Genomic DNA, 24,582 nt, shown 5'->3' on the forward strand with positions numbered 1-24,582 from the left:
AACTAATAATTAAGTCGTATATTTCCAAAGCCCACCCAAATATATTATTTAAACCGCCCTTGGCTTAACTTTCGTCGTGCGCCGACATAATAATTATCGAACTTTTTTGTTTAGAGCTTTTGTCCCTATTCCTTTCAACCCTCTTGATATTTCCTTCAAAAGACCCTTAGATGGACGCTTGACAAAAATCCCCAAACCATTTCGTTGTCCATTTTACAAGGTTATTTCTTATCTCTCATTGTTCCTTTCATTTCTTAACAATCTTTCCTGATTTTAAATATTGCTATGTATTATATCTAGTGTGTTTATTTATAACTTCTAGTCGTCATTATCTCAGTCTTATTCTCTTCTATTATTGTCTAAAGTGAGAATATCGCCTATTAAGCCTGAAACAAGTTTCAAGTTCACTCCAGGAAACCATGCTCCGAGGAGATCTAACCTTCCTCTCGGGTTCATAAACGGGGGATATCAAGTCTTCCTTTTGCCTTTCTCTTGACTCACGCAGAGGAGATGCCTGAATTACCATAGTTTGCGCTTGAATTCAGATCATTTTGCGTTCATGAACCTATTCCTATCCTCACGAAACCTACCTTTCAGTTTCCCGAATTTGCATGGATTCGATCAGATCTATTTGTAACTGTTATGATATAAACCATTTCTCAAATACCTAACAAAAAAACCCAAGTTCTTGTTCGAGTTTCAAGAAAATGTATAGAGTGCAAGATAAGAAGAATAAGGTTTTCCTCACTTGGGAGGTGTGTCTCACGATATCAATGCATGATTGCTGTTTTTAATAACGGGAAAAAAAAACTTTTTTTCTTTGACGAAGATAAAGTATGTAGAATTAGAGAAGATTTATTAAAATAAAAAAAAACAAAGAAAAGAAAAGTGAACAAAGAGAGTCTAATTGGCCACGTTTCGTAAGAGACCGCAATTGCTCCTGAAATACGATTTTACGTAACTGAGCGGTTTCTTATCGCAAATTGTAATAATCTCTAAAAGCTTTAAGTAAACCAACTTGACATGGTCTCTTTATGAGTGTTTGTTCAATGATACTCGAGCGGTAAAACAACAAGGAGAGTGGGGGCCTCCGTTGGGTATATAAGCAAACCTCGCTCTGTTACTGCCCACTCCCAATCCTTTCATCCGTCCTTTCTACTCCTTTATTTTTTTTTTTATTCTAGTAGTAATATCCATTGATAAACTCTTCCGTAATCCTACTCTCGGTTATTTACATAAGTATTTCAGGATATCCTGGTTAAAGAAGAAGTAGTGGCCAGAATTTGTTGACTTGCTAGCTGAGGTTCCTGCCTTCGGTGAGCCATACCTCTTATTATCAAACCTCCCTGATAAGATATTACTTACCTTAACTGTCTGATACTGGCATGGCCAATGAGTCAGTCTGAAGATCTTCCTTTTGGTCTTGTTGAATTTCTCTTTATCTTCTTGACCTTAAAGAAGAAAAGGTATTCCTATTCGAACGCTTGTACAATGTTACGTCAACATCTTTGGTTACACAGTTCAATAGCACTTTAAGCTAGTATTGATTAAGTGTGACGTGGAAATGTGAATTCGTATGCTTCTCCTTCGACATTTTTCAAAGGTGGTGCAACTGAATTTTGTTAAGTCTCTTCTTATCAATACATTGTTTATAATCATTATCAGGTTATCTATAGTAATTATTAATTAACTACATCATGTTTGTATTATTGTTGAATTTCTCATAATGTATGATTTATTGCATGATACAATGTTAATGAGGTTTAATATTACTTTAAGCTCACTAGTACAACAGTATTGATTATGCGTGACCTACGTTTGAAAAGGTATACAATTTTTTGAATATGATGCAACTATATTTTTTTGGGTCCCTTCTTATCAATAGATTGTCTATCATCTCTCATCATGTAATCTATAGTGTTTATTAATTTACAACGGTATTTTCTTTATGTTGTTGAATTTATCTTTATCTGTCTCTTCGTAAATCATCATCGACTTAATCTTAAAGGAGAAATGGTATTCCAATACGTTGGTACAATATTACGTCAATCAATTTGTTTACGCAGTCCAATTACACTTTAAGCTAGTACAACAGCATTAATTGTGTTGTATTTTTTTACGTTAGGTAAGGTGAAAGAAAGGTTAATGAAGATGGTGCATTCGAATTTTCTTATCAATACATTGTTTATAATTAGTCATCAGTCTGTCTATAGTGGTCATTAATTCAGTATTATTGAAATTATTATAAATAATTTTTTCTTCATTTTATTTTTATATTTACATTAATATCTAGTTCTTAATTATCTAATAACTTACATTGTTCTACGCCTCCAGATGAATAAATACTTATAGCCCAGATAATGACTGGTATTATATTATACTTATAATTATATTTTTATAGATTTATATGTTTTAATCATTGGCAATAATTCCTTCATTATATGATTTTAAATATACTAATCTTGTTATTGGCTCAATTTTATGGTAAGGATTTTTTTAAAGAGATTATGCTTGGTGCAGGATACATTTTTATTTAATTGAGAGACGTTTTTAAAAAATATGTAGCATACATTCAGCACCTATGTATATAAATATATTTATGTTTATAAATATAAAATACATGTTTAAAAAATATCAATACAAATATGCAGAATATATTAAAAAATGAAAGTTTTTGAAAAGTGTGGCAGACTAAATTGTCGTCAAAGAAAGCGCTCTATTTATCGGCTTCGTCATAATTCAATGATTGTTAATCATAAGATTTTATTAATTTAGTTTTAGTGTGTCTGATTATCTATATCATCATAAAAGCTTTTTATTTCAAATGATAATTATTGTTTCTTGAAAACTATTAACTAATATTATAAATATACAGTTACAGTAATATTTATATAGTATTATCAGCCGGTCTATTGAGCACCTCAACACTGCGCGGCCACGTGCCGAGCTATCGGCAGACAGGTGTCATTGCATAATAAAACTCTAGTATTAGCCGTACGGCCGTAAAAAAACAATAGATAACGTAGTTTATGATGTTTGTCTGTAGTAGATAGTTGTTGAAATAACTTGGATGAACTTGGAAATGGTATGTTTACTCCATCAAATTGCTTGTCAAAGAAGAAATTCTCTCATTCAAGTACCAAGATATGATATATTTGCTTGATGACAGAATTGGCAACAATTTGTGCTTGAAAATTGGTGAGATATTTTCATTTTGTCCGTCAAATGTTAACATTAGAACATTTAATTATTATTTGTCTTCAATGTTGCATTAGTTCGTGAAAGATGTTAAAATAAATGAAACTTCAAATAATGTGCAAATAAATTATTCTAAAATTAAATAATTTAGCATAAGTCATTTGAATTAATTTAAATGACTTATGCTAAATTATTCTAAAATTAAATGTCTTGGCATAACAGATCTCATGAATCTTAAACGTTATAACGAGCCTATTATTTCTAACCATTTGGTTCAGTGGTTTCCAAGTTATTTTGGTATCTTGTTAATTACTACTGTACCTTTAGTTCAAGAAATTTAGATATACAGCTTCTACTCATTCCAACGTATAAGTATAGCCTGAGGAGAAAATGGTCAGGAGTGCTGTTTGCAAATGAACAAAAAAATATTTATTATTGCCGACGTTTCGATATTGATTTTCAGGCCTAAAAAGAAAAAAGATGCAACAAACATCACTCAGGGAAGCATAAAAATAAAGGAAATTAATAAACAAATTTGAAAATATATATAAGAATTATTTTAGTATAAAGTAGTTGATTGATAACAATAGATGAAGATGAAATATAATATTATAGAAGTAAGAATTATTCAAAATAAATTATGAAAAATTAAAAAACATAAAGTGTTGACGAAATAAAGAAATATAATGAAAGTTGCGGAAGAAAATGTAAATGAGTAATGGACTTAACATAATAATATAAGTAAATAGTATTTAAAATAATGAATAACAATTTTAATTCAACATAATGAAATGTATGAAAGAAAAATGATACATACTGAAAGAAGATAGTTGACCGTATGAAGTAGATTGTAGGAGGATAGTCCGAGTGGCGATCAATAAAGATATTAATATAGTATAAGAGAACTATTTATTGTAAACCAACGTTTCGCCCCACTTCGTCAGGGCTGTCAGAATGATGTGCTGCGACTGAAAGCCAGTTGGTCGCAGCACTTTATTATTTTAATACCTTTATTGACCGCCATCCGGACAAAAGTGTGAAATGAAAAATTATGAGAACGAAACATCAGAAAATTGTAGAAATATATAGCTGTGCCCAATAAATGATGAGAAAATGGAAATGACCTGTACAGGAAAGGTGACGGTATAAAATAATAAAAGGCGAAATTAACGTATAAAAAGTCGCTGGATCAGTAATATAGCAAGGAGCTGTCGAAGAAAAAATAAATAATTTAAAAAAAAAATTAAGAGTCTTTTAATAAATTGACTATTTGGGGATAGGTTGTTTGCCAGTTTTTTGTTAATAGGTGAAGACTAATGGTATATAAATCCTTTCGGATAGGAGTCGTTTTTCATGTTTAGGGACGGAGGCTAGAATATTGAATATTGACGAAATCAAATGAGTGGTTAAATGATAAGGAATGTTCGGATAGTTTGGAAGCAGTAAAGTTACGGAAAGAGACAACATATCTGTGTTGGGTTATGCGGTCATTAAGTAGTTATTTTAGTTTCACCAATGTAAGATGAGCTGTGGAAGGAGTGGAGCAAGAGATGTGGTAGACAACATGAGAACGGTGTTGAGAAAGAATAGGAACTTTAAGATGAGGAGGTGGTAAAAGATTCAGTGAAGAGAGGGTACGATTTTTATAATTGTAATTAAATTGTTATTTGCTACCACACCCCCAGCCGTCTTCGCCTCATATTAATCCATTAATAACACCTCATTATAATTATAACCAATAGAACATAAGAATGTATCGATCCTTAATATGTCCCTTCAAATTTATTAGTTCTTTACTAATATATATTCTCTAAAAACATACTATGGCTTTTTCTCTCATATTTCGTGATCATGCAGTGAAGATATTATGTTAGATACGGAGTACCAACAGCAAACCGTCAATATGTTTATTTATTTATTTATTTTTTAATAGTATTTCATTTGAGAGAAATTACCCAGGCTAATTGCACTGGGTATTTACCAGCGCTTCTTTATCATTTATTAATATTACAAACCAGTTAATTGAAATTATTATTTGTAGATTATTCGTATCATATTATTACCAAAGCTTATTTCCAGCGTATGTACTATGACACTTTGAGAAGATATATTAATATTATTACTTCCAATTATAAAATATTTTGATTATAAACAACTTTATTTCGCTTATTTTTAAGATGTTATATTTAATTATTATAATTATAACTATCAGATTGATACAAAAGCTCCGAGAAAAACTTCAGTAAATAAACAGCTTGGGACAAGTCAAATTTTAATTAAATTATCACAAATTCTTCCAGGTGTTATATGTTTCAAAATGAATTTTAATATGTTGACCGGGGCGAAGAGGTAAAAATAACCAATAGAACAGGCCAAATGTTACATAAGTGTGAAATATATAGATATTGAGTAAAACATTATCTTCAGGTTACCAACCTACTCTAACCATGGTGGGGCCAGTTTTTCATTTTGTGGGACCTCCGCTCAATGAAAAAGTTATCGCCCCCTAGCCGGATTCGAACCGGTACCGCCCGTAGATTTTAGAACGATAGACCTAGGCCTAACCGACTGACCTACAGACGGCTATCTTCAATTTTATAATTGAAAAAACTGTTGTAATCTTATATATTGTTCATAACTGGTTTTAAACTTGGAATACATATATGGAATGATATTATTCTATAAGTTGCGATGTTTGTTGAAACACTTCAGCAAGAACAAGAAACCATTTATTAAATCGCTGTGCTGCTATAATGGCAAATCTGACATTTTTTTTTTTTTAATTTAGTATTTGATGTAATTTATTTACCTCTAACTTTGTTATTTCTGACAAAGGGGAGAGAGATTATTTTTTATATATATCCAACCTACTAGAGTGGGAAGGTCGAGTTTTTATTTTGTGGTACCGACTGATATTGCAAACATGATGTTTCTTAGGTTACGCCGCATCCACAACGGACTGGTATTCCATACATTGTACCGAGCACTAGGTTCAAATAGTGAGAATCCTACTGGCTTTGGGACGGTCCGTGGGTTGATAGTACAGTAGATAAAGGAATCCCAGTCTGCGTTACCATCTTTAGAATACAAGACGTTACAAAACAAGGTAAAACAAAACGTTTTTGGTCAGATGTTTCACTATCGTTTTGCTTTAGTAGAGTAACAATCAAAGCGATGTGAGAGCTTAATCCATCGAGAAATTAAGGATATAAAAAAAAATTATAATACTGAAATCACAAACATATATTTCTAAAGTTTTCTATACTTGAACACTTACATGGGTATGCTAGACATATGATTTATTCATGCTTCACTCTTTCCTTTACAGACGATTCGCAAAAACATATTCAACTTATTAAAGTATTTTGAGATGTAAGGATCTGTCAATACTTTAAACCTTTCAACAATAAAAAAATATTAAACAAATTTCGTCATATGCAAGCCTTTATGAGTGATCAACAGCTATCAAAATCTATAATAAACTTAACCTTATCATCATGAAACCCTTTTCCTACAGTAGATTTACAGCTTTATTGCTTGACTCGTTCAGCGAACCTCAGCCGCATGAAAATACTGAAAGAATGGAAAATACAGTAAAAACAAACGAGAAACCAAAGGAGAAGAAAGAAAAACCTTATAAAATCAAAAGAGGCCAACATCAGACAGATAACAAGGGCAGGAAAAAACGAAGAATTACAAGTAAAAGTAGGAGAAAGAATCAAAGAATATATTGTAGTAAATGTTGTCCAAAATTCGAAGTTAACAGTTGCTGTATCAATGTTAAGAAGAAATCTAGCAAAACTAACGCGAAGCAAACGAGAGCTCCACAGTAAGTTGTAATCTTGTATTATTTTGTCAGATTTCAAGCAAACCCTGATCTCCACGTTGAATTGTACCGTTACTTTTGCAAATACATTTCATTTAATACATTATATTGGCATGAGAACTATTATTTGAGAAGGCTTAGTCTATTGTTTTATTGTATATGTTGTATTTTTATTTTTAAGGGTCACAGTCAATATGAATGACACTATTATCAAAGCTTGACGTTCAGATTATGAAGAAAATTTCGGAAAATCCGATCATTGAAAATATTAGCTGAACGGGATATTTTAAAATTACAAGCGAGTGCTTCACTCATATCGTGCCATTCACTTTATTCTTGCAGGCAAATGCCAAACAATCTTGCAGGTTATTACAAAACCAAAAAAAAAACATTTAACTAGATTCTTGCTGTAAGGTATCTCATTTACAAGAAAGCATCAGTCGAACTGCTATTCTTCTTGATTCAAAACATAGTCACATCAGTCTAACTTGTGAATGATGACTGCCATTTCGACTGACCGTGCAGATCGCTATAAAGGTACGAAGGTTCTTCTAAAACAGTCTTTAATTTGTGAGAAAGGTAAGAAGGTTCTTCTAAAACAGTCTTTAATTTGTGAGAAAGGTAAGAAGGTTCTTCTAAAACAGTCTTTAATTTGTGAGAAAAACCCAAAGAAAACAAAGAATTGTTTTCATTTATAGTAGTAGTGAGTACACAAACAAGATAGCATTCTGAATAGCGAGGTAAAGTATAAGATCCGCTAAGGCTTCCAGGTGTGATTTGATTTTTTATGATTGGTTTTAATTATATAAATAAATGATCCCCAATCATTTTTTTCCTGTTATTTATTCACTACTAGATTTTCGAACTTTGTGGTTTATTAATAAAATAATTGAAATTTGAGAATGTGTAGATTGTTAATATTTTTTTCTAAAAACAAATTTCTCCTTACACCATAATTGAACCATTGAAAAGTGGTGAAATTGGTTGGATATAGGCTAGGAAACATTCTTGTCTTCTTCTCCACACTCAAGATGTAATTTATGTAAAAAGTAGATTTTAAATCACCTGAGAATGAAAACCTCCAATGCCTCATATGGAAATTATTATAGTCCATGATAAACAACTGGCGATTTTGTACCTCCTTGTCAAGGTGGGGTGCATCAGAGGCCACTTTAGATGTGCATCTTGTTCGACACTCTTCCTGGCGTCTCATCAACTTTCCTCTCTGCTTTTACATTTACCATAAAGGCTAAACTACACAAGGTCTGAATCCAAATCGCCAGCCTACCTATTGCCATACCTCCCGAATTCGTAAAGATGAGGAACAGTTTGTAGGGGATTCACATATATCAAACAAGGAGAAAAACTGGTATATAAGTGAATTAAAATATTTTGAATAAGTGTGAACGTTATTAAGGTAATTATCGTATCACTTCTTTGCTTTGAGAGAGAGGCATATCCGAGAAAGAAGTATTGATTTTATTTAGAACCGGACGTATTGCGAAGATAGTATCGGGTGACTTCCATTCCTGAGGTCATTCTTCAGACTGTCCCAAAGCTAAGTAGGGTCCTAACAAAGTAACCCCTGTCTATTGTTCAATCTACGAAATACGTCAAATACAAAATAAAAAAATATATTTTTTTTTTTTAGATATGCCAATATTAAAGCAAAGCAGGGACGTTATATGGAGAAGGTTGACCCAATTAGAATCAAGGAGATGATCCGATTCATGGTCAAGAAAAAAAAATATTAAAAAAAGTTGTCATCTATTTATCAATAGCCGATGTTTTTATATTCAATTTAATACCTAAGTTTAGCCATTCTCTTTACACACACATCCCCACTGCCTTTGCTTAACCATTCTCATTACCCACACATCCTTATTGTCTAAGCTTAACCATTCTCTTTACCCACATATCCTTACTATTGCTATGCTTTCTCCAATCTGTTTGCACCTATTACCCTCTAAACAGATCAGTTTAGTTTATCCTACATCTTCTCCCCATTCCTTCTCTTTACACTTTTATTTTTTATTATATTGTCAAACTGTTTTCTACTCTATTTACATGTCCCAAATTTATTCTATTCCACCATTCGTATCACATACTCTTCAATTTTCCCTTCTCCTTGATATATTTATATTAATTATAGATCACTGATTAATTTTATTATTTATCAGTTATTACCTTAACAGATATATAGTGTGTAACAGCTATATATATAATAGCTACATATCTAGTGAGAGAATAATGCTTTGATCAGTTAATTATTGCTTTCCTTAATCATCATTCTTTACATTGTACAGTATGGTTACTTTTACAGTTCATTACTCCTTACTACGAGCCACTTATTATATCTTTCGTTATTGTTCTTCGTGGTAGTAGGCAGTCAATTATAAATTTATTAAGGATTTTGCTCCAGTGAAGTAGTAATTTCTTTGCGTAAGAGCAGCACTTATTTTGTATTTTAGAGATAAAATTAATCACTTTAGCTAGGGTTTATTGAGGTTTTATATTCTTCTTTTTCTTTTGTTATCGTCTTTTCACATTTGTATCACTGATGTTTTTATAAACAAGGATTCCAATTAAAATCTTTAATTCCTAGAAAAGTGGTTTAGAGAGTTATTGTTTTATTTTTTTTTATTATAACAAGAATAATTGTAGAACAGATCCGTTATCTAGGACTACATCTGGACAAATGACTGACTTCGAATCCTCATACAAGATTAAAAAGACAGGTAATTTCTCTTAGATTCCGACTATAACAACATTAAGGGTCGATTGCACTATCACTGTGTAAATAACGATCATACGTGAAGTCATATGTAAAATAAAGTAGTGATTTTACATGTGATTTCACTAATCGTAGTTTAACCGCGATGGTGTAACCGACCCTTCCTAGACAAACGGTCTAAAGTTCCAATTAATTACTAAAGACTCGTTTATAATAAGGCCTATCTGGACGGAGCTTTGAGGCTCCACTAAACCATCGAATTCCTCTCGTATCCAATCTTTACAATCCAAAATCCTTAATGCACCTAAGTATGTAACAAATTATCCAACAGTACCCCCAATGTTCCATATGTTACTGATTTGACCAGGAACCAATCATTTTATGATAAACTTCTCAACAACCCAAACCCACTTGTTTCTGACTTCTCCTTCACTACCTGATAATCCTCCTAGGCGTCTAAAAAGAAGTTGGCCTCCAGATCTTCTCTAGAAATGATATTGGAGTTCTATCAATGGGTAGACTCTCCCATGTATCATGCGATTGTATACCAAACATCAAATTTACTCGTTGAATATATTTTAATAGTTGTAAATATCAATAAAAAAAAAAAATTAAAACAGGAATAATACTTTTTTTTGCGCATAGATCATCGGACTTAGCACATTATTTGCTGGTCTACCTCATACTAATAAATGTTAATGTATAACAGACTAAGCCAGCTCGAAATATAATATTATTATTGTTTTTTTGGTAGTTCTCAGCCTATATTTTTATTTTAGCCCGGAAGAAGACCTGCAATGTTGGACGAAATGTCGGCATTTAATATGAGTAGTTGACATTGTTTTTATAACATTATTAATTGTTGTTTCTCCACGCTGCAAGACCATCTGTTTTTTAATTATAATACTGTTCCTCTAAACAGGCGAAGACAGTCGTGGCGTAGTGTTATGAACCGGCTACTGTTGGGATTGAGCTGTATAGTAAGAGAGACCATTGAGGCAGCCCTCCCTCCGGAAGATGAATAGAGAAGGAGGGTGAATGAATGCGGCGATGAAAGGGTCTACCAAACGACCTTTGTCCGAGTTACCTGCCGGGGTACCTGTCTAGACTGCTGTAGTCTAGTCTCTATGGTAGCCGCGTCGCGCTAGGTTAACTAGTCTAGGTTTAGGGTCGAACAAGAGGTTGGAATTGAAAACCGGACCAAGGTCAAACCATTTATTTGTCTTCAACATCACCCATTTCTTGGAGCATTAAAATATTATTTGTAATTTTTATTAGAGTATGGTATTTACATAGACTGTAAGATCGATATCTGGGTCGACGCAGGTAGCTGTTGATAAATAAAAAAAATAAATAAATAAAATAAAATTAAAAAATTAAAAAAAAAGCAATCGAACGTTTTAACATCAGTTCACACCATACCAGAGTTGGGCAAAAATTACTCTATTGACGAGAGACGAATACATTTTTATTCCAATAAAAATACGACTAAACAATCCGAATACTTTTTTATTCGAATATTTAAAATACTATTTCAATCGAATAAAAAATTAGTCGAATGAAAAATTATTCGAATACAAAATTAGTCGAATACACATTATTTGAATAAAAATTTGATTTTTTTTTTTTTAAATCACTTATTTTTTTCCCACCTTCAATTTCTAATTATCCTCAATTTCGTTAGGGTCCTTTTATACGTTTTGAGGAATCGAGAATATGATATCGATTTTAAGATCGCGTTTCGATTTATTTTTACTTTCCCGATTTCTAACATGTTAGGGTCCTTTTATACGTTTTGAGGAATGCAGAATATGAAAATAATATCGATTTTAAGACACAGATTCTAGATATCTCAAAAAATATAAAGGGACCCTAACATGTTCGGGATCAAGAAAGTTAAAATAATTCGATACGCGATAATTAAATCAATACCCGATCATAAAATCAATAGTGTTTTCATTTTTGGCAAATATTAAAACATATAAAGAGACCCTAACATGTTAGAAATCAGATAAGTCCATATAAATCGATAAGCGATCACATAATCGATATCATTTTCATATTCTGCATTTCTCAAAACGTATAAAAGGACCCTAACATGTTAGAAATCGGGAAAGTAAAAATAAATCGAAACGAGAAATTAAAATCTATATCATTTTCATATTCTGCATTCCTCAAAACGTAAAGAGGCCCTAACATGTTAGGAATCAGAAAAAATTAAAATAAATCGATAGTATTTGCATATTCTACATATCTCAAAACATATATAAAGAGATCCTAACTTGTTAGAAATCAAGAAAGTTAAAATTAATCGATACGCGGTTTTGAAATCAATAGCATTTTCATATTCTGCATATCTCATAACATATAAAGGACCCTAACATGTTAGAAATCAAGAAAGTTAAAATAAATCGATACGCAATAATTAAAGCCATAGCATTTTCATATTCTATATATCCCAAAACATAAATAGAGACCCTTATATGTTAGAAATCAGAAAAGTTAAAATTAATCTATACGCGATTATAAAATATATCTATGTATAGTTGTAAGACAAAAAATGTCGTCTTTATAGAAATACAAACGTATTCGGATGGTTAATCATTTAATTTTTTCGAATAAGAGATTATTTTTCTATAAAATGGATGAATATAAAAGTATTCAAATGGTTATTCGAATTGTTTTGCCCGAATAACTGATTATTCGTGTAAAATAATGACGAATGAAAAAGTATTCAGATGGTTAATCATATGTTTTGTACGAATAATTGATTATTTGTGTAAAATAATGACGAATGAAAAAGTATTCGGGTGGTTAATCATATGTTTTTGTAGGAATAATTGACTATTGGAGTAGAAAATTCACGAATAAAAAAGTATTCGTCTCTCGACATTCGAATAATATTTGCCCAACTCTGCACCATACAAACTTATTCATTTTGATAAAGTGATAAGAAGCATCCAGTTTTATCAGTAATGAAAAATTGATTCGATTAAGCTTTGATTTATATCAAAATTGACATAAGATCAAATGACAATAAGGACACAAATAAATATAGTTGCTTTGCAGTAGTTAATGAATTATTTACGTTATATTAAACAAATTAATGTGTGTTCTAACTACTTTGCTATTGAATTTTAAAAACTAACATTCATGTTAATATTTGATCAAAGTGATTACCTTGAGCATTAGGACTTGGCATCTTTCTTATACAACAGTAGTGGTCGAACGGCATTGGATATGTGTTACTTTCATGCTCTCCAGATCAAAAACCACTGGATTTTTCGGTTTAGGGTGACATTAAACATAAAGTCTATTCTAGCCCGCTCAATGGCCCCAATTCTTTCCGAAGAAGGATAATTATAACTTTATTATAGGAATAATTATAAACGGATAATTATAAACAACACATACAGTGCCCTTCGGCCAGTGCTGCTGTGGAGAAAATATGTCTAAAATGTCTTCATGTACAAAATAGCTGAAGGTAATCATTTTGAACAGTATTTGATATGAATGTTTATAATTATTATTAAATTTCATTAATAAAGTAGTAGGAACGCATATTTATTTAATTATTATAACCTAAATAATCAACGAAAATATTTTCAGAGATAATTTTCTTTTTTTTTTGAGATTCTTAATTCATATTTTCAGTTAAAACACAACCCTGAAGCACTCCATAGCTATGAAATCCAATGAAAAATCAAAAATAAATCTAAAACCGCCCCTCCCAACACAATCTTTAACTAACAAAATCTTTAATTAACTTAAACCAGCAAATTATCATTGATGAGTAATTGAAAAGTAATTCATTTATGATAATAAACGTTACATAATGAAGACTAGTTATTAGTGAATGGTTCATTGCAAATTCAGTTTGCTATACGATTAAATTTATCAAGTAATTCGACCTCTATTGCATTATGGGTTTGTGGCGAAACGTATCTCAGATGATAGCAAGTATGATAAAATCAGAAGTTTCAATAAAAAAAAAATAATGAAATTATTTAATAAATAACTTGAAATTTAAACTTAAGTTATAGGCAATAGATTACAAATTTTGAGTTTGATTGAATCAATTATAAAAGTACTCATAAATGATGAGTACATGCATAATCAATTACACTTTGTACTCAGAATCTAGTACTTAAGAAGTGGACAATTGATTTTTATTATGTCCTAATAAATTACTAAAGCACTTCTAATTTTTGAGGTTGTTTATACTCTTATAAGTAATTGGTTATAATTGTACTAACAATCTTTGAGTTTGATTAAATCTATCACCAAAGAACTCAAAATTATTGAGTACATGTATACTCCACTACAATTTGTTCTCAGAAACTAGCATTCAAGCACTGGTTAATTGATTATAGGTTTACTCACAATATTTAGTACAATCAATTACGGAAGTATGCATAATTGTTGTAAACTCAATTACACTTTATATTGAAAACATCTAATTTTTATTCAAAATTGAAAAAATAGTCATTTATTGACTAACCCTGTTTTACGGTGACAACGATATCTGATTTTAATTTGTTATACGATGCCAATAATTTCTCCTTCCAATTAAAATTTCATGTTTTTAATTTTATTCAATAGCAGTAGTTTATAGAGGAAAGTATTATCAAAACAAAACTTAGGTCTACGTTGTAATAACAATAATTTGTTCTATTACATAAAATACTTACTCACTAACGAAGGTAGGGAGGGAACATTCGTATACACTTTGCTGATCATAAAAATAATCAAAATAATAATTGAAATATTATTATTATGTTTATAAAAACACCAGCTGACCCGGCAATGCTATATTTGTGGATTTGAGGATGTATATAGATTTAATGAACACAATTGATAGTTTAATTTATATTATTGTATTTAGTTAAATTAAGCATATACGTGTACTCCATTATTGTGTACTCAAGTATTTATGATTTGGTAAATAAAACAGTTACTGGTTGTCAGCCTTACTGACCTATGAAAGTTCGGTAAAAGATTTTTCAGGAGTGAGACTAAGTTGATAATCGTATTTGGCACCTCAAGAAACCCATAAATACAAAATTTAAAAAAAAAAAAAAATCGGAAAATAAAATGTTTTAGCCCGAAATTTTCGCCCATCTGTATTTGATTCGAATTTAAAAATCAAAAAATAGAAATACTACTCCAGCAATTAGTACAAGAGCCGGGAAGAAAAAAAGGCAGTTATCTAATTCCAATTTTTGATTACTTTAATGAAAAGTATATAAAATTACTAGTCAAAACTGATGAATCTGCCAGATGTAGGTAGGGGGAATAAAGAATGGCGGCTGTTTCAAAACCTTAATTTTTCATTCGGAGCACTGTATCTAAAAACTACCAACAACAATAGAAAATCTAAGAGATCGTCATTTAAAATGAGAGTAAATTTGATGAAATATAAGCCCTAATAGAGCTATTTACGTTCAATAGCTCTCGAGATATAGCTTTTTAAAAACCAAAATTTCTTTAAAATCTACAGAAAGATTAGTAGTTAGTTAATTTATTTTGAGAACTCTATATCTCAAAAACTATGTGACGTACAGATGTCTATTAGCACTCAAATTAAAGCTAGTTTAATGTACTATAAAGTAGTTTATGACCTTTACCTTCGTAGGAATAGTAGTTTTCATGATATTTGCTAAAATAAAGTGATTTATAGTTGTTCGGACAATAAGTTTGATTTATGAAAACTTTATTTCAGAAAACAGTGGACGTACAGATGTCTGCCAGCACTCAAATTAAAGCTTGTTAAACTTAATATAAAATGGTTTATAACGTTTAACTTTGTAGGACTAGTAGTTTTATGATATTGGACGAAATAAATTCAGACACATTTAATTCCTAGTTGTTCGTATAAAATGTCTGATTTTTGAAAAATATATTCTAGATCCAAAAACGCACATATGTCTGCAATCACTCACAATAAAGGAAATTTAACTTACTATAAAGTAGTTTATGACACTTATCTTCCTAGGAGTAGTAGTTTTTATGATATTCACATATGAATATAAATTTGGCTAATGAAAATTTGTCCGAACAACTATAAATCAATTAATTTTATCAAATTTCATGAAAACTACTACTCCTACCAAGTAATAATACCTATAAACGCATTAAGCTACTTCATAGCCCATTAAACTGGCTTTAATTTGAGTGCTAACAGACATCTGTACATCAAATGGTTTCTGAGATATAAATTTTTCAAAATAAATTCACTAACTACTGATCTTTCAGTACGACAACATTTTTTCTGAAACGTTGCTTTTTAAAGAGAAAAAAAATTTAACGTAAATTACTCTATTAGGGCTCATATTTTAGCAAATTTACTGTTCTTTAAATGAGCTTCTCTTTGGTTTTCTTGTGTTGTTCCTACTTTTTAAGATATAGAGCTCCGAATAAAAAAATAATTATTTTTATCGTTTTGAAACAGTCGCTATTTTTTATTCCCCCTACCTATACTTGGCAGACTTATCAATTTTGAGTAGTAATTATACGTATTTTTCAATTAAGTAATCAAAAATTGGGGTGAGATAAGTTCCTTTTTTCTCCTCTTGGGCTCCTGTACTAAATCTAGACCAAACTTGGCAGAGGTTTAGGGCTTTATAAACTGCACCAGAGGGTACAAACTGGCTATGATTAAATAAATTACTGGAGATATAAAATAAAACGTGTGAATTATTTCCCCTATTTTAAACCCATATTTCGTCGCTATAAGGGCGTAATAATTAAATTTGTATAATAATTAAATCTACATTTAGTTGATGCAGGCTAAAAGAGCAGACATTCAGCTTTTCAACGGTTACACTAACGTAAGGATTGGATAAGAGGAATTATGAACGATTAAATGAACAATAGTCGCCGGAAGAAAAAACAAATCTCTGAATAAATCGAGGTGAAAAATCTCCAATTTTTAATTTCTTTGAAAAATGGTATTTGGTACTTTAAGATGATGCTAAAAAAACGAATGCTCTTTTCTAAAATAAAAAAATGACCTACGTTACCCCGAGCAACATGGTGTTTTTATAATTTTTCGTAAATATAATATAGCTTTATAGAAGCAATAATACTTTTTTCTTATTCCTCGAAAAGAGATGACTCAGTTAGTGTACAATGGCCGTGAAAAACGCATACGTGAGCAACAAATAGTATAAGAGCCCAAGAGGAGAAAAAAGGCAGTTATCTCACCCCAATTTTTGATTACTTTAATGAAAACTATGTATAGTTACTAGCCTAAATTGATGAGTCTGCCAAGTATAGCTAGGGGGTTTAAAAAATGGCGGCTGTTACAATATAGGTATGGGTAACTCTAATTTTCTTCTTTCACTCCTGAACGGACCAGCCAGTTAAGTAAAACCTATAAACCTTTGTAGGTACATATGAACTTAAAAAAAAACTTCCCCTTTTGGTTTACATCATTAACCAACTGTTCGGGTGTATTGGACGGATGGAGTATCTCGTAAAATTTCTTTTTTATTAGAGCAATATGCTCATATTATTTTGAAGGAAGCACATTTACTTTTAGAATTATTTTCCATTTATTTTCATTAGATATGATTTTTAGATAATAACCTCGCTTATACGTTCCGCTTTATTAATCTTTATATCGTTTTAAAATTGCAGTTGAATACAGACATAAATTTATTTAATCTGAAATTACAGGTATAATCCGGTTATATTACATAGTTTTCAATGCGAGGGATTCGTTAATACACTAGGGGTATTCATGATCTTTAGTTTAACATGTTAAATGATGAAATATTTCCTTCTTTTACCATTTAAAAAAAATATAACATTTAACATGGTTGAGAGTCTGTTACTAGGTCTGTTAAATGGAGAATGATGTCACTCTCTGAACTCGTCACAGGCCAGTTGAACTCATCATCGCTTGGTTTGTTGTCGTGTTAATGTAAATTGCTCGTAGTTTGTGTTCTGATTGTTTTTGAACCTAATAAAGCAAAGTATGTCAATAATGATAATGTAATGACTGCCATCATTTAGCTCATTTTGATTATCTCCCTCACAAGTTCAACAAGATCAACGAGGCACTCAGTAGCCAAACTTTCGCAACTTCCACTTTTCCTTCAATTTAGGCATGTTGCAATAAATAATTTTAACCAAAACTTAGAAGTATATAGAATAACATGAAGTTTTGGAAGGTTAAAAAAGTTGCTCAGAAAATCCGCTTGGAGCGGATCATGCATTTAACATGACTTCAAATAGGGGTGCTTACAATCCTAGGCTTATAACATTTAACACATCATGAAAATTGAGATGTATTGATTTTTGTAAGAATTTTATAATAAAAATTTGACAAAAGCCGTTCTTTCCCATAAATTAAAGTGACAGAATTTTCTTTATTTAAAATTTGTAAATATAAAATCATACAAAAATAATCAATTGAGCACTTACTCCTGTTTTGGTTTGGTTAAAAAAAAATCAGAAAAAACTAATATTTTTCCCAAGTTGAGAACACATTTCCAATTATAAGAGTAGTAATTTAAACATATTACAAATCGTTGGAAAGCAAAAGATTTTAGAATACATTTTATTTAACATAGAAAATCGTAGAAGATGAAAAAGGAAAACACCCAAATAAAACGTTTTTCCTAACATGAGCTTAACGCATAACATGCGTAGTATACTTTCCGTTTTGCCTCTCTGATAAAGTTTTCGTGTCACCATAGAGATTAAATTATTAGTTTTTTTAAATTTCACTTAATATCTGTACGAGCTTTTCAGTTGATAATATGATTAACTATATGAAATTATTTTTAATATTGATTCGATAACAATCTAGCATTGAATAATTTAATAATAACAAAACCAGAATGTGAATCTTACTAAATTGTTATTTATTTGTATTGCTGTTCTACTTTTGCAAAGAGAAATATTATTAAAAGTTTTTTTCTGATAACTAATGTAATTGGTGTTGGTCACTTAACAACAACTATTCTGTATATATTTTTTTTTTTTTGTATATTTATTCTAATTTTTGTCACTTCTTACAATGGTTTTATCTTCTTTTCATTTAGGCCTGACGAAGCACTACAATGTGGGTTAACATTAAATAGTTTTTTTCTACTATTTTATACGTTTATTAACTGCCACCCGGACTATCTCCCAATAATTTAGATTAAATATACTAAAATTTGATATTAGAATAAGTATACATGACATTGATATCAATATATAGCTCCCTATTCCAGATGCTGAGAAGGGTCTTGAAGCCGGACGGTGGTGGTCGCGGCCCCTCAGGGGGTGGTCTAATTCTGCAGGACTCCCGCGCGGCGCTCTGGGGGTCATGGCACTATTTATATGATCTTTCCCTGCGGTCCAGGTGACAGAGTACTATCATGTTCTTCGTCCTCCAGGCTCTGGGAGGTCGTCCTACCTCGGGGATGATGGCAATAATGTATGCAGGAGCCGTATTTATATCCGTCGCTACTTTATCAGTTTAAGTTCTAAGTTTGAAACCTAAGAGATATTCATAAATTAAACTTATATAATAACTTTGTAATCTGTGAATTGTTTCCTCATGGATCTGAAATAATCATAAGAAGAAAAATGTTCTGCATGGTAATAAAAAGTAAAATATATTTAACAAAAATAAAAAAAATTATAAATGAATACTGTTCAATGCATTAGAGCATATAAATATAAATGTACAATTTTCTTCTAAATAATGTTAATAAAAAATAAAAAATAGGAAATTATTAATAAAATTGATACAATAAAAATAAGAAATATATTGAGCATTAGAAATTGTTGATAGCAGAGTCCTAACCTTGTGAAGGTAAGTTCTGTTAAAGAAAGTAGTTTTAATAAATAGGCTAAACTGTTTAATAGTTAAAGTGACTGAAATAAAAGTATAATTTCCTTTAAGTTGATTATGATTATTTTAGGAATTTATCAAAACGAAAATTGGAACTGCATGATAAAATTTTGTGATATCAATTTATAGGTACATCTGTTTTTAAAGATTAACCATTTTGGGCATAATTGACTGTTATTTATGAAATTTTTAACTTGGATACATCAATTAAAAATATGAAAAATATGAAATAGTGAAAACATAATATTACTGGTAACAGACAATGTGTAACTGAAAAAACATGAATATTTTAAGGTCTCCTTGATTATGGTATAAGCGCTTATAATATTCTTTTAATAAATAAAATATTTAATAATATTTTATTATTTAAAATTAAATACTTACCACCCTAATGATGTTTCTAATGGTTATCGTCAAAACTACTCTTTTTTCATTTTTTCAAAAAATATAATCACAAAAATGATAATTTCTCGTTATTTGAAAATAAATAAAAATGTTTTTAAATGCTGAACTATTAAACGAAATAAACTCTATTCTATTGGGACTCACATTTAAATAAATTTTCTCCCCAATAAAAAAGTTATTTTCGATTTTAAAAATGAGAGAACAATGTAGATTTTTTAAGAATAAATGAACTTCAGGTTCACCTGAAGTAGTTCGATACCCACTTTCTATGGAAATGGTTTGTTTGTTTTTTTACAGTTCAGCAAAAATCTTAATTATCGTTTTACAGAAAATAATTCTCATTCTCTACTTGAAAGTAACAATTTTTTTTAATGCAGTTGGCAGCCATTTTTTATTCCGATGGTATTAAGAAGGCTATTTTTTAAAATAGATAATTGTCCGAAATTAATAAAAAAAAACCTGTAAAAATAAGTCAAAATATTCTGCATAACATCCCGTTATTAAAATAAAAGAAAAATATATCGCCCGAACAGGGACTCGAACCCTGGACCCTCAGATTAAAAGTCTGATGCTCTACCGACTGAGCTATCCAGGCTCATGAAAGAAGATCCACTCACTTCCTATTTGTTCCCCTTTCTCACACTCGCACACAAATACCTAGTATGTACGTTTATATATATTGTGTTTATATGTAATAAGTAATCATCACAAACATTTGTTGTATGCAAATTAAAGTTGATGAATATTCAATATTACCATACTTCAAATCATACACATGTAATACAGGTGTTTTTCTTTGTTTAAAAAAATAATTCTATCCTAAGTTAATAAATCGCTGCTCTAGAAATACAATGATGCAACAGTAAAATTTTGTGACATTTACTATATTGTGTTGGGCACAAAAATGCATTAACTAAATGTTTGTCATTGCATTTCTGAGCTCACCAAAACCATAAATTAAAATTTTACAGTTGCCTAATTATTGTCACGGAGCAGCGAAACAAGGGTGAATTGGGATAGAATATGTATATATTTATTTTAATAAGTAAGAACATCTAAAGGTAATTTATTATTTATTTAAAATAAAATTACTTGAGTCTGTTAGCAGAGCATTGCATTAGCCTGGGTTCTTCACCACACTTACCTAAATGAAAACTATCCCATAGTTTAAAAGAATTTGAAATTATTATAAATTAAGAGATAGTAAAAATAATGATATTTTTTTTAATTAATCACGGATATCCCCCTGCTTTCTGGTACATAAAAATATCTCTTCTATGTCAAGAAGTTTTAAAAGTAAATTCTTCTTAGGATGAGCACCGTAATTATTAATTAGATAAAATAGTATGTCATAAGCTGTAAACTAAAAAAATATATTTTTTTCCAAAATGTTTTGCCTATAAATTCTAAACAGTAGACAAATCTATAAAAATGAAATTAAAAAAAAAAAATACGTATTGAATAAGTGCCATAACGTTATATTTTGGCCAAGTGGTATGTTCGTAAACCACTTGTTCTTGTTGTATTTTGACAACAGATCAGCTATTGTACGTAGTGTACAATCATACCACTTGGCTAAATGTTTACGATATGTCACTCGTCCGACGTATGGTTTATTGTTCTTTAATTTGCTTTATTATAGCTTTTGTCAAAAGCTCACCGTTCAAGAATCACAGGCGAAACACCGAAAGAAAGAATAAAATTTCTAATTGGCTACCTTATCAAAATAATTAACTGCTCAGAAAACATTTTAAGACCTTCAGATATAGCGTTTACGATTGTTAGAAACTTATTTTCAAAATTATTTGCAGATCTATTTTCCAAGAAATGGATTTTATTCTTCTGACTCTTCTACTATTTCTCTACTTAAATTGGTAAGATGGACACACTAAATATAATCAGATCGCTCTTAGAATATCATAGAGGTTCAAAAGATCTTCAACGAAATGATAAAAACTTCTACAATGTATTAAAATGCTCAAATTATTTCTAAAAAGAAAAATTATTCTTCCTGGGCAATATGACGAAGACGTAGTAATTACATGAGTAGGTTAGGACCCCCTGTAAGAATTGAGAAAGCCCTGTAGTGCCGGCTGTGGCAGTGCGTAGGTAGTGCGTGGGGACACTTCCTCTCCAGGCTCCACATCACAAATACCGCCCTGTCGGGTTTATCTTCTGTATTTCGGGTATTTAATAATGTATTTCAGTACCATCATACTAATTAGGCTTTATTACGACAAAAATGTATTCAATATTAGGCATATTTCCATTTATTATAAACTATATTAAAATACTACATGTGGATAATTGGCCATAATGTAAAGTAGATGTTCCGGTTAGCAGTATATAAAAAAAAAAGAAACATTTCCAATTATTCATTAATACTTAACGTTTCGACCCACGCTGCAGGTCTTCATCAGGGTTGAAACAAATAGGTAGTAGATCTAAGTAAAGATATTATTTATTTAAATTACTACTTCCTCAGTATTATCAATTTATCAGTTTATTATTAATTACTAGGTCAGGTAATATATTTTCTTGGTTAACTAATAGGCCTGTTTGGTAATATATATTCTTTTACTCATTACTGAGTACCATGCCAATAGATATATTTTTTTTGTATTCATCTTTAAATTTACTTATTGTTCTTATTTATTTTTACTGTTAATTTATTTATATCAGTGGTTCCCGTCTTGTGGTCTGCAGTTACGGAGAGAAAACAGCAAGATAAGCATTCTATTACCTCCCGTAACTCTTCTGCTTCAAAATTTTCTGAACACACCTTAACCATGAACCTACCCTTCGATTTTGATAATACTTTTATACTTACCATGGTCCGAAACCATGACAAATGGCTCATCTCCGAAACCATCTATATCTAATTAGAACCCTTGTTGGTTAATGTAAAAACTAATAAACAAAACCTTTCCTTAACATTTGTCCCAATACTTAATATATTACCTACCACACACATAATTTTTATCCAATTTTTTTTTTTTTACAAATCCTTCCATTACTATTATTATTCCTGATATAGTAATATTTAAAAATTTGCACCTAGACTATCTTGCCTTTACATGAGTTCACCGATTTGATTTTTAAGTCAATCTTCAGTTCTTATTCCATTGAAGTTATTCTATTATTTTTACAGTTAGTTTAGATTATAGTTGTCTTCATACATTAGTTCATACGCTGTCTACAAACATTTCCGCCAACGGATCTCTCTAATGTACATTATAATTCATGTTTTCCCACTTGGGCTAATTTACTTGTTAATTAATTTAATTGTTATCTGTTTTTTTTTTTATATTAGCCCTGATGAATTCTTGAAATTCTGGCCGAAACAATGGCACTAAAATATGAGTTTTTACTTATTTTTGTTTTTCACTTAGCGTACCCCCAATAAATCCACAGTAAACTATCAAGTTATATTTCTTAACTGTGTTCCTTGACGGTCAACACATACACTTTTTAATTTATTAATCGAATTTTTTTTTCCAATAACGAATAATTACATATTACATGCTGTTAATTTATGATTATGCAGAAATTTTCGATATATTCGAGATATCAGTAAATTCTAATGCACTCAGATGAGTACTGAGTATTAAACTAAATATTTAAATATTATATTTTAAATTGAGGCCTACATATGCGTAAGGGAATAAAGTTTTGTCATTATTTATGTATTTAAAAATTTTTTTTTAAACCTTCGAATTCCTCTCGTATCCAATCCTTCGTAAAATCCTCAATGCTCCTTACTTTGTCACAAATAAAATCATACATAAAGACCTTAATGTTCCCTATGTAACCGATCTAGCTCGAACCAGATATCACTCCTTCCATTATAAACCCCCTAACCACCCAAACTCATTAGTTTCTAACCTTGCATCCTCTTCCATTCCTGACAATCCTCCGAGGCGCCTGAAAAAGAAGATGGTCACGAGACCAGCTAAGGTAAAATGTCATTAGCGTGCTACCAATGGGTAGTTGCTCTACACGCCTGTAACACTCCATTTTAACTAATGTCAAATTTACTGAATGTATTATGTAATATACAGTTGTAAATTTCAATGAAGATATTTAAAAAAAAAAATGTTTTTCCAAACAATTTAGTGTTTGCTTAAAGACGGTGCACGTTCAACCCCTCAAAACCTACTTAATCCAATCTAATTTCGGAAAAACAAAAATTAATATTATTTTTGTTGATTGTTATATAACATACATCTTAAGAAATTACATAGTTTTTTTTTCATACAATTGTTGGATATTATTTAAACATTATTTGCTTTGAGATTTTCCTGGTTTATTGATTTTTTTTTTTCAGTTTTCCTTGCAAAATGTGATAAATCCAGTTAATTTATTTTCTTTTTAATTAAGCATACGGAGTAATTTAACAATATATTTTTAGCCCTGTTGATGATGATTGGGAGTCCATATATTTAATTAAAGGGCGGCGTTCTGATTATTTTCTCCATTCTCTAAGACTTACATACAACTGTTCTTTTATTATAATATAAATAACTAGTTGCACTGCTACAACTAAGTTCCTACAACTTTTATTTA

The 24,582-nt window shown here is 30.4% G+C and overlaps 1 protein-coding gene, 1 long non-coding RNA gene and 1 other non-coding gene across 6 annotated transcripts in view; 1 reads left to right on the top strand and 2 right to left on the bottom strand.

Annotated features, from left to right (window-relative positions):
* LOC106691173 (zinc finger protein GLIS2) overlaps nucleotides 1–24,582 on the bottom strand; it is a 109,647-nt gene that overhangs the window by 81,865 nt on the left and 3,200 nt on the right. The window lies entirely within an intron of this gene.
* Nucleotides 5,440–9,091, top strand: LOC106691187 (uncharacterized). 4 transcript variants are annotated; one of them, XR_010843184.1, is made up of 3 exons: nucleotides 5,440–5,547; nucleotides 6,527–8,586; nucleotides 8,676–9,045. It is a non-coding gene; the product is annotated as an uncharacterized lncRNA (long non-coding RNA). The 4 variants fall into 4 exon arrangements; XR_010843181.1 differs by lacking the exon at nucleotides 5,440–5,547 and having other exon boundaries at nucleotides 5,818–7,569; nucleotides 7,612–8,586; nucleotides 8,676–9,091; XR_010843182.1 differs by lacking the exon at nucleotides 5,440–5,547 and having other exon boundaries at nucleotides 5,819–8,393; nucleotides 8,472–8,586; nucleotides 8,676–9,091.
* On the bottom strand, nucleotides 20,539–20,611 carry TRNAK-UUU (transfer RNA lysine (anticodon UUU)). The gene has a single exon. It is a non-coding gene; the product is annotated as a tRNA-Lys (tRNA).

This window comes from Halyomorpha halys, unplaced genomic scaffold (assembly GCF_000696795.3).
Source record: "Halyomorpha halys isolate HHAL.00 unplaced genomic scaffold, Hhal_1.1 Scaffold51.1, whole genome shotgun sequence".
Taxonomy (NCBI): Eukaryota; Metazoa; Arthropoda; class Insecta; order Hemiptera; family Pentatomidae; genus Halyomorpha; species Halyomorpha halys.